The following is a 10,236-nucleotide window of genomic DNA, read 5'->3' on the forward strand; positions in this document are numbered from 1 at the left end:
ATAGCCAGGGGCACACTCCAGCACTCAGACATCATTTACAAATGATGCACGTGTTTAGTTAATTCACCAGATCAGAGGCAGTAGGGATGACCACATGTTCTCTTGATAAGTGCATGAATTGGACCATTTTCCTGTCCTGCTAAGCATTCAAAATGTAACAAGTACTTTTGGGTGTCAAGGAAAATGTATGAGGTAAAAAGTACATTGTTTTTTTAGGAATGTAGTGAAGTAAAAGTTGTCAAAAATATAAATAGTAAAGTACAGATACCCCAAAAAACGACTTAAGTAGTACTTTAAAGTATTTTTACTTAAGTACTTTTCACCACTGCCTAATGGCTAACCCTATCAGTTTACAGTCACATTTAACCATAAAAATCATTGTTTTCGAATCAATTTTTGGATTAAAAAAATTCTGTTCCATGTAAACACATTTTTATGCATGCTATCGACTATTTTTTCGCACGTCGATAATGTTTGTTAATTTCGTTGCTATGCTCACCAGTGGCTGTCACATTGACTGTGGGCTTTCACCAAGGGGCCAGGGTTCCGGTTGAGAAGCACGGTTTCTACTGCTCCTACAGTTTTGCTTCGGTACTGCAGTTTTAACTGACGCCCCGCCCAGAAAGACAATTTCCATACATGACCACATAGAGAAGTCAGATTTGAAAATTCCTAATTAGACACTTTAGTTATCACCTTTGTGCACAAAACATCTATTGATTTATTCAAATATGTCAGAAGCCCAAAAAAAATCCTTAATCACAGCCGAAGACATACAATTTTTGACTTTTTCCACATTTTGTTAGGTTATTCAGACCCTTTACTCAGTACTTTGTTGAAGAACCTTTGGTAGCAATTATAGCCTCAACCCTTCTTGGGTATGACGCTACAAGCTTAGCACACCTTTATTTGGGGAGTTTCTCCCATTCTTCTCTGCAGATCCTCTCAAGCTCTGTCAGGTTGGATGGGGAGCGTTGCTGCACAGCTATTTTCAGAGATGTTCGGTTGGGTTCAAGTCCGGGCTCTGGCTGGGCCACTTAAGGACATTCAGAGACTTGTCCCGAAGCCACTCCTACGTTGTCTTGGCTGTGTGCTTAGGGTCGTTGTCCTGTTGGAAGGTGAACCTTGGCCCCAGTCTGAGGTCCTGAGCGCTCTGGAGCAGGTTTTCATCAAGGATCTCTCTGTACTTTGCTCCATTCATCTTTGCCTCATTCATCTTTGCCTCGATCCTGACTAGTCTCACAGCCCCATTTCTAGGAAGAGTCTTGGTGGTTCCAAACTTCCATTTAAGAATGATGGAGGCCACTGTGTTCATGGGGAATGCTGCAGAAATGTTTTGGTACCCTTCCCCAGATCTGTGCCTCGACAACATCCTGTCTCAAAGCTCTACGGACAATTCCTTCGACCTCATGGCTTGGTTTTTGCTCTGACATGCACTGTCAACTGTGGGACCTTATATAGACAGGTATGTGCCTTTCCAAATCATATCCAATCAATTGAATCTACCACAGGTGCACTCCAATCAGGTTGTAGAAACATCTCAAGGATGATCAATGGAAACAAGATGCACCTGAGCTCAATTTTGAGTCTCATAGCAAAGGGTCTGAAAACGTATGTAAATGTTATATTACGTTTTCATATTTTAATCAATTTGCAAACATTTCTAAAAAACAGTTTTTGCTTTGTCATTATGGGGTATTGTGTGCAGATTGCTGAGGATTTTTTTAATACATTTTAGAATAAGGCTGTAATGTAACAAAATGTGGAAAAAGTCAAGGGGTCCGAATACTTTCCGAAGTTAAAGTCTGCCATGTTTTTGGATGACGTGATGACATAGTCACTACTCGCTCTGCTCTCTACGCTTACTGAGTGCTAGTGCACATGTGATGTTGGTCCGTATAAACTGGATGCAACCCAGATATAGAAGGTCCATGAATCGTCATATGCGAACTTGAGTAGATTACCTTGAAAACAACAGTCGGACATCTTGAATGCAATCTCCAATTCTTATTATACCTCAGTGGCTGTCACTCTTGTGTGTGAAGGCACTAGCCGCTTTGATTAGAGGGACAAGTGGTGTACTGTACATGGCGATATTCCGCTGGCTGTCTGAAAAGCGCTTTAGTTTATTGTTAGAACCTTTATAGGAGCATAGTTCAATTGTACTCATTGCAGCCAATGACAGCGCAGGCAACTGCCGATTGACTGATCTACAAAAAACCTTGCATCATAAATAAGCACTCATTTATATTTTGTAGATCAGTCATTTATTCACAATTTAGCTATTGTGAAAAAGGGTTGCCATCATTGTTGACCAATACTCCCAGTGGGTTTTTTATTATTATAATTTTTTATTTCACCTTTATTTAACCAGGTAGGCTAGTTGAGAACAAGTTCTCATTTACAACTGCGACTTGGCCAAGATAAAGCAAAGCAGTGCGACACAAACAAAAACACAGAGTTACACATGGAATAAACAAGCGTACAGTCAATAACACAATAGAAAAAAAAGAAAGTCTATATACAGTGTGTGCAAATGGCGTGAAGAGGTTAGGCAATAAATAGGCCATAGTAGCGAAGTAATTACAATTTAGCAAATTAACACTGGGGTGATAGATGAGCAGATGGTGATGTGCAAGTAGAAATACTGGTGTGCAAAAGAGCAGAAAAGTAAATAAAAACAATATGGGGATGTGGTAGGTAAATTGGGTGGGCTATTTACAGATGGGCTATGTACAGTGCCTTGCAAAAGTATTCATCCCCTTGGCGTTTTTCCTATTTTGTTGCATTACAACCTGTAATTTAAATAGATTTTTATTTTTATTTAGTTTAAATTGGTGAAGTGAAATGGAAAAAAATTACTTGTTTCAAAAAATTCAAAAAAATAAACAGAAAAGTGGTGCGTGCATAAGTACTCACCCCTTTGCTATGAAGCCCCTAAACAAGATTTGGTGCAACAAATTACCTTCAGAAGTCACATAATTAGTTAAATAAAGTCCATCTCTGTACAATCTAAGTGTCACATGATCTGTCACATGATCTCAGTATATACATATACACCTGTTCTAAAAGGCCCCAGAGTCTGCAACACCACTAAGCAAGGGGCACCACCAAGCAAGCGACACCCTGAAGACCAAGGAGCTCTCCAAACAGGTCAGGGACAAAGTTGTGGGTTGGGTTATAAAAAAAATAGCGGAAACTTTGAACATCCCACGAAGCACCATTCAATCCATTATTAAAAAATGTAAAGAATATAGCACCACAACAAACCTGCCAAGAGAGGGCTGCCCACCAAAACTCACGGACCAGGCAAGGAGGGCATTAATCAGAGAGGCAAAAAAGAGACCAAAGATAACCCTGAAGGAGCTGCAAAGCTCCACAGTGGAGATTGGAGTATCTGTCCATAGGACCACTTTAAGCCGTACACTCCACAGAGCTGGGCTTTACGGAAGAGTGGCCAGAAAAAAAGCCATCGCTTAAAGAAAAGAATAAGCCAAAAGGCATGTGGGAGACTCCCCAAACATATGGAAGAAGGTACTCTGTTCAGATGAGACTAAAATTACTTTTTTGGGCCATCAAGGAAAACACTTTCTGGCTCAAACCCAACACCTCTCATCACCCCGAGAACACCATCCCCACAGTGAAGCGTGGTGGTGGCAGCATCATGCTGGGTGGATGTTTTTCACCGGCAGGGACTGGGAAACTGGTCAGAATTGAAGAAATGATGGATGGCACTAAATACAGGGAAATTCTTGAGGGAAACCTGTTTCAGTGTTCCAGAGATTTGAGACTGGGACAGAGGTTCACCTTCCAGCAGGACAATGACCCTAAGCATACTGCTAAAGCAACACTCGAATGGTTTAACGGGAAACATTGAAATGTCTTGGAATAGCCTAGTCAAAGCCCAGACCTCAATCCAATTGAGAATCTGTGGTATGACTTAAAGATTGCTGTACACCAGCGGAACCCATCCAACTTGAAGGAGCTGGAGCAGTTTTGCCCTGAAGAATGGCCAAAAATCCCAGTGGCTAGATGTGCCAAGCTTATTGAGACATACCCCAAGAGACTTGCAGCTGTAATTGCTGCAAAAGGTGGCTCTACAAAGTATTAGGTGAATAGTTATGCACGCTCAAGTTTTCAGTTTTTTGGTCTTATTTCTTGTTTGTTTCACGATAAAAAAATATTTTGCATCTTCAAAGTGGTAGGCATGTTGTGTAAATCAAATGATACAAACCCTGTGTGGCTCAGTTGGTAGAGCATGGTGTTTGCAAAGCCAGTGTTGTGGGTTCAATTCCCATGGGGGACCAGTACGGGGAAAAAATGTATGAAATGTATGCATTCACTACTGTAAGTCGCTCTGGATAAGAGCGTCTGCTAAATGACTAAAATGTAAATGTAATACAGTCTCGATTGAACCATTGATTCTAACAGACCACAAAGGGATCTCGATAAATATGCATGGTTTGTCAACAAAAAAGTTTGTAAAGGTTACTGGAACATGAACAAGACTTTACTAGAGAATGAAGTATTTAAGAAGGAAGTAGCAGGAATTATTGATAAATACTGGAATTGTGCCTGTTTTATGAATACGTTTGGAAGTTACTGGGAGCTAATGAAATTTGATATAAGGCTTTTGGCTATTTCAATGGGGAAAGAAATTGCTCGTGCCAAGAGAGAGAAAGAATATGACATCATAAAAGGAATAATGGATTATACTAAAAAAACTGAACTATCTAATCAGGAATTACTGGAGCTGTCGTCATTGCAAATGCAGTTAGACTGAATCTACGAGGAAAAGGCCTGGGGAGCGTTTGTAAGATCAAGACACAAATGGATGGAAGAGGAAGAGAAAAATACAAAATATTTCTTTAATTTAGAAAAAAGGGCAGGCGAAAAGACTTCCATATGTAAATTAATGATTAGTAATACTCCCAATGAAAATCCAAACATTGCTAAGAAGATAGATAATGATTTTTGTGATGTTGAGTTATATGAAATTGAGATAAAAGACTGTATTAAAAGCCTTAAGGACAATTGGTCCCATGGAAATGATGGTTTAATAAGCGAGTTTTATAAAGCATTCAATGATAAATTGATTCCTTTCATTCTTGCTATGTTTCAAGAATCAATAGAAAAAGGGTAGTTACCGGCTTCCTTAAAGCAAGGTGTAATTACTTTGATTCCCAAACCTAATAAGGATACTCTTTATATAGACAACTGGAGACCCATTAGCCCATTGAATAATGATGGACAATTATTTACCCTTGTATTTGCTAAGAGGTTGAAACAAGGCTTGCATCATATAATTGATGAAGAACAATCTGGTTTTATGCATGGTCGACAGATTAGTAATAACATCAGGTTGATCTTAGATATGATTAACTATAATGACCTCATCCTTGATGATAGTTTTCTTATGTTTGTTGATTTTTATAAAGCTTTTGACACTGTAGGACATGAGTTTATGTTCAAAGCAATACGTTTTTGGGGGTTTGGTGACTTTTTTTTGAAAGCCGTCCAAACTTTATATAGTGGTTGTACTAGCTCTGTAAAATTAGCTCACGGGACATCCCAAAGATTTGATAGTGGCCGTGGCATTAGGCAGGGCTGCCCAATTAGTCCATTTTTATTTTTATTGGTAACTCAAATTATGGCTCTTCATATCAAGAAAGGGAATTTTCAAGGTGTTTCAGCACTTGACAATGAATTTAAACTATGTCAACTGACTGATGATACCACCATATTTTTAAGAGACGGGAATGAGGTTTCTAAAGCAGTTTCCTGTATTGAAGACTTTTCCTTAGTTTCAGGTTTGAAAATTAATATCAATAAATCAGTCTTATTTCCACTCAAGGATTGTGTTTTACAGGAAGTATATGGTATCCCAATTAAAGATAAGGTTACTTATCTTGGAATTGTTATATGCAAGGATGAAAAACAAAGGAGTGAATTAAACTTTAACCCCATTATTGAGAAAACAAAGAAGAAATTGAACCTCTGGTTGCTGAGAGATATTTCGTTATACGGTCGGGTTTTATTGTCCAAAGCTGAAGGGTTATCCAGATCAGTTTATGTCTCGTTATCACTTGAATTATCCCCTAAAATTGTAAAGGACTTAGATAAGATTCTTTATAATTTTATTTGGAGGAACAAGCCTCACTATCTACTAAAATATATTCTCACTAATCCCCAAGAACAAGGAGGTCTTGAGGTTTTAGATTTCAATACTCTAAATAATTATTTCAAAATAAATTGGATCTGAAGTATGTTAAGAACCAGAACAGTATTTGGAATGTCTTCCCTAAGTATTTATTTGACTCTGTTGGTGGTTTAGGATTTTTGCTTCGATGTCATTTTGATGTTGATAAAATCCCAGTAAAGTTGGCCAAATTCCATAAGCAGGCAATTTTAGCTTGGATGTTAGTGTATAAACACATGTTTTCCCCTCACAGATACTTTATATGAAACAACTAAGATATACGATTTAAAAATAAGTCTCTTTTTTTTCGTAACTGGTTTGAGAATAAAATTATTTTGGTTGGTCAGTTACTGAATGAGGATGGATATCTACTCTAATATAGGGAATTTCTTGATAAGTTTAAAATTCAAATAACCCAAAAGAATATGCAATTGTTTTTGATGCGATTCCAAGGGGGGTTGTATCTCTTTTAAATTCCTCTGTGGTTGATGTAAGTAACATAGATTTACATGAAAATATATGAATTGGCAATATTAACATCAAAGATAAATGTAGTAACAAACAGATTAGGAATATTGTTTGTAATACTACAATTCTCTCAGCAGGATTATTTTGGTCAATAATCCATGGTGATATACAATGGAGGAAAGCATGGAAAATTGCTAACAAATTTTTTATCAGTAACAAGATAAAGGAAGTGTCATTTAAAATGTTACATAGAATTTATCCTGTGAAACATGTTTTGGAAAGATTCAAGCTGAATATTGACTATAAATGTGATTTCTGTGGAATGGAGAAGGAGACCATTTTGCATTTGTTTTTTGCCTGTATTTATAGTATAATTTTTTGGATTGACATACAGAATTTTGTTACAAAAAAAATAGGACCGGTTGTACTATATAATGGTTTTGATATAATGATTTATTTCAGAAATTCTGACATAGATAAAGATGTAGTATATTTAATTCAACTGCTAATAATACTAGGTAATACTAGGTAAATTTCATATTTCCAAATGCAATTCAATACCTAACTTTTTTCTACCTAACTTTTTTCACTTTATAAATGAATTTAAAACAATATGGCACTACTTTAACTAAAATGAAAAACAAAAAGGCAATTAAAACTTGTATTATTAATGAATATGATTTGTTTGTTTAGGATTCCTGCCAATGTAAATAGTTTGTATGTATGCTTGTTTGCATGTGACTATTCCTCTTTTGTTTGTTGATATTTGTTAATAAAAAAATATTTAAAAAATTGTTTTTTTAAAACACAACCCACCCCATCCACGTTTTTCAACTGGTCGTTCAGTACAGCACTGTTTCCGTTCAATTGAACGTTCAATTACGTTTTTGTGTAGTAAAATTAGAGGCATTTTTCTTGACAACTTTAGCTCACAAATACATCATGTAGTTTGACAAAAACTATTCAAATAGTCAGTAACTAGCTAGTCTTTAAAATATTGCTACCAAGTACATAGCTAAATGTTTTTTTTCTAGAAACCTGAACAACTGAATACCTTCAACTGAAATGTGTCTTCCACATTTCACCCATCTGAATCAGAGAGGTGCAGGGGGCTGCCATAATCAACATCCACAGCACCCAGGGAATAGTGGGTTAATTGCTTTGCTCAGGGGTAGAACAACAGATTTTTACCTTGTCAGCTCTGGGATTCGATCCAGCAACCTTTCAGTTACTGGCCCAACACTCTAACCACTAGGCTACCTGCATTGTGGATCAATGGAATTGGGTATCAGCCGATTCAGCGACACCCACAGAACACATCTGTGAAGAGTTTACACACTTATTAACCTCATAGCTCTTATTGCAGGACTTTGTGGGAAATCACCTCACTATTCAGCCTATTGTGCATATTGAACTTTCATATTGTAATGTACAGCCTTACCTATGGATCTTGGGTCCATGCAAATGAGGTATCAGCCTACTCAGTGACCTCCAGAGAACACAACTGGGAAGAGTTTACACATATTAGTGTAATAGCTCTTATTGCAGGACATTGAGTGTGGGAAATCACCTGCCCAATAAGTCTATTGTGCGTATTGCACATTTATATTGCAACGTACAGCCTTACCCCATTTCATGGACTCAAGATCCATAGGTATCAGCCTACTCAGTGACAGCCACAAAACACAACTGTGAAAAGTTCACACAAATATTAGTGTTGTAGCTCCTTTTGCAGGACTTTGACACCCCTGTGAAATGAGCCACATTAGCTCACCAGTCAACCTACTATGTGTATTGAACATTCAAATTGCAATGTACAGTCTTACCTAGGGATGTTGGGTCCATGAAATTGGGTATGAGCCTACTCAGTGACACCCACAGAACACATGTGAATAGTGTACACAAATATTGGTGTTGTAGCTCTCAGGACTTTGAGTGTGGGAACTCACCTCACTATTCAGCCTATTGACTGGTGAGCTAATGTGGCTAATTTCACAGGGGTGTCAAAGTTCTGCAATAGGAGTTGTGACCTTAATATTTGTGTAAACTCTTCACAGTTATGTTCTGTGGGTGTCACTTAGTAGGCTGATACCTATGGATCAAGCAACGCGCTGTGACATTGATCGACCAATGATTTGATCAATGTATCAGACATTTGACTGACTCACCCTCATTATCATATTGGAGGAAAAAATACATAAATAAATGAATAAATATATAAATGAATAAAATTAATTAAAGTTTGAATAATTAGATAATACATACATGAATAATTAAATACATACAGATATGTAGAGAAAATATATACATTTTAGTCAGCATTTTAGTATTTCCTTGCTCATTTATTTAATTATGTGCGGATGTATTTATCTATTTCTGTGTGCATTTATTTATTAATTTCATTCTAATTACGGCAGGTTTGGTCTTCCATACTGGAAGGGTGTTTTCACACTTGGCCCCTTTCAGACTATTTTTGTGAAGTCAGTGCTGTTCACATAATTGTTTCTGCAGTGTGAATGCTCCAATTGAACTCAGACCCCTCAAATGAGCCCTCAAATGAGCCCTGTGCTGTTTTTGGACATTGATTAGTGATTGTCAAGTATGAAGTTTTGTACCGACACAATGTTCAGATTATTTGTTTGAAATATCAAATCAAATTTATTTATATAGCCCTTCTTACATCAGCTGATATCTCAAAGTGCTGTACAGAAACCCAGCCTAAAACCCCAAACAGCAAGCAATGCAGGTGTAGAAGCACGGTGGCTAGGAAATACTGTATGTGACACTGTATGTGATCTATAGGCTATGAGACCTTCATAAGCTGTTTATTCAGATGTGGGTTTGAATCAATGATGTATATAAACCCTTGATTGCTAATTGCTACGCATTTGCCATTGAGAGGCTTTGAAACCCTCGGTCGGCCATATTGGTACTCCCCAGTAGGAGCAGTCCTCCATAGGAATGAATGGAATTCTACAGTATTTCAGTTAAATGTTTCAAGGACAAATTACATGTATTTAAGTGTTTTTTGTTATTGTAGTGGGGACAGTAATATTAATAATCTCTTAAAAATGTTTTTAGATTTGATCATGTTTAGCTTACATAATATAATTTAAAAGTATGCATTAATGTGTCTGTAATAGAATAAATGGGGCAAAAACTAATGTAGACATTAATAAATGCATTTCTATAGCCTACAACCTATTTTTTACAACAGTGGGGGAATGCCAAGATGGCTTCAACATAGCGCCCCACGCACCCCTACCTGTCATCTAGTGTATATATGAATCATTGGTTTGAATAGTGTGAGAAAACAACAATATTTGGTGAGAATCACAACATCGGGTACAAAATCAATGCTAGCTCATAAAGGGGCAGAAGCCTACATTGGGTGTACAATTTTCTGCTATTTATTCTGTTACCAATATCATGTACATGTTAATATTATCTTCTGATTATATGTATTATGTCTCATCTTTCAACTAAATGCAATCTTTCAACTTCCAAAATGTAAGTAGTATATCTAGCTGTCCAATAACACGTTCTGATATAATGGCTTGTCCTGCACT

The sequence above is a fragment of the Salmo salar genome, chromosome ssa29 (genome assembly GCF_905237065.1).
Source record: "Salmo salar chromosome ssa29, Ssal_v3.1, whole genome shotgun sequence".
Taxonomy (NCBI): domain Eukaryota; kingdom Metazoa; phylum Chordata; class Actinopteri; order Salmoniformes; family Salmonidae; genus Salmo; species Salmo salar.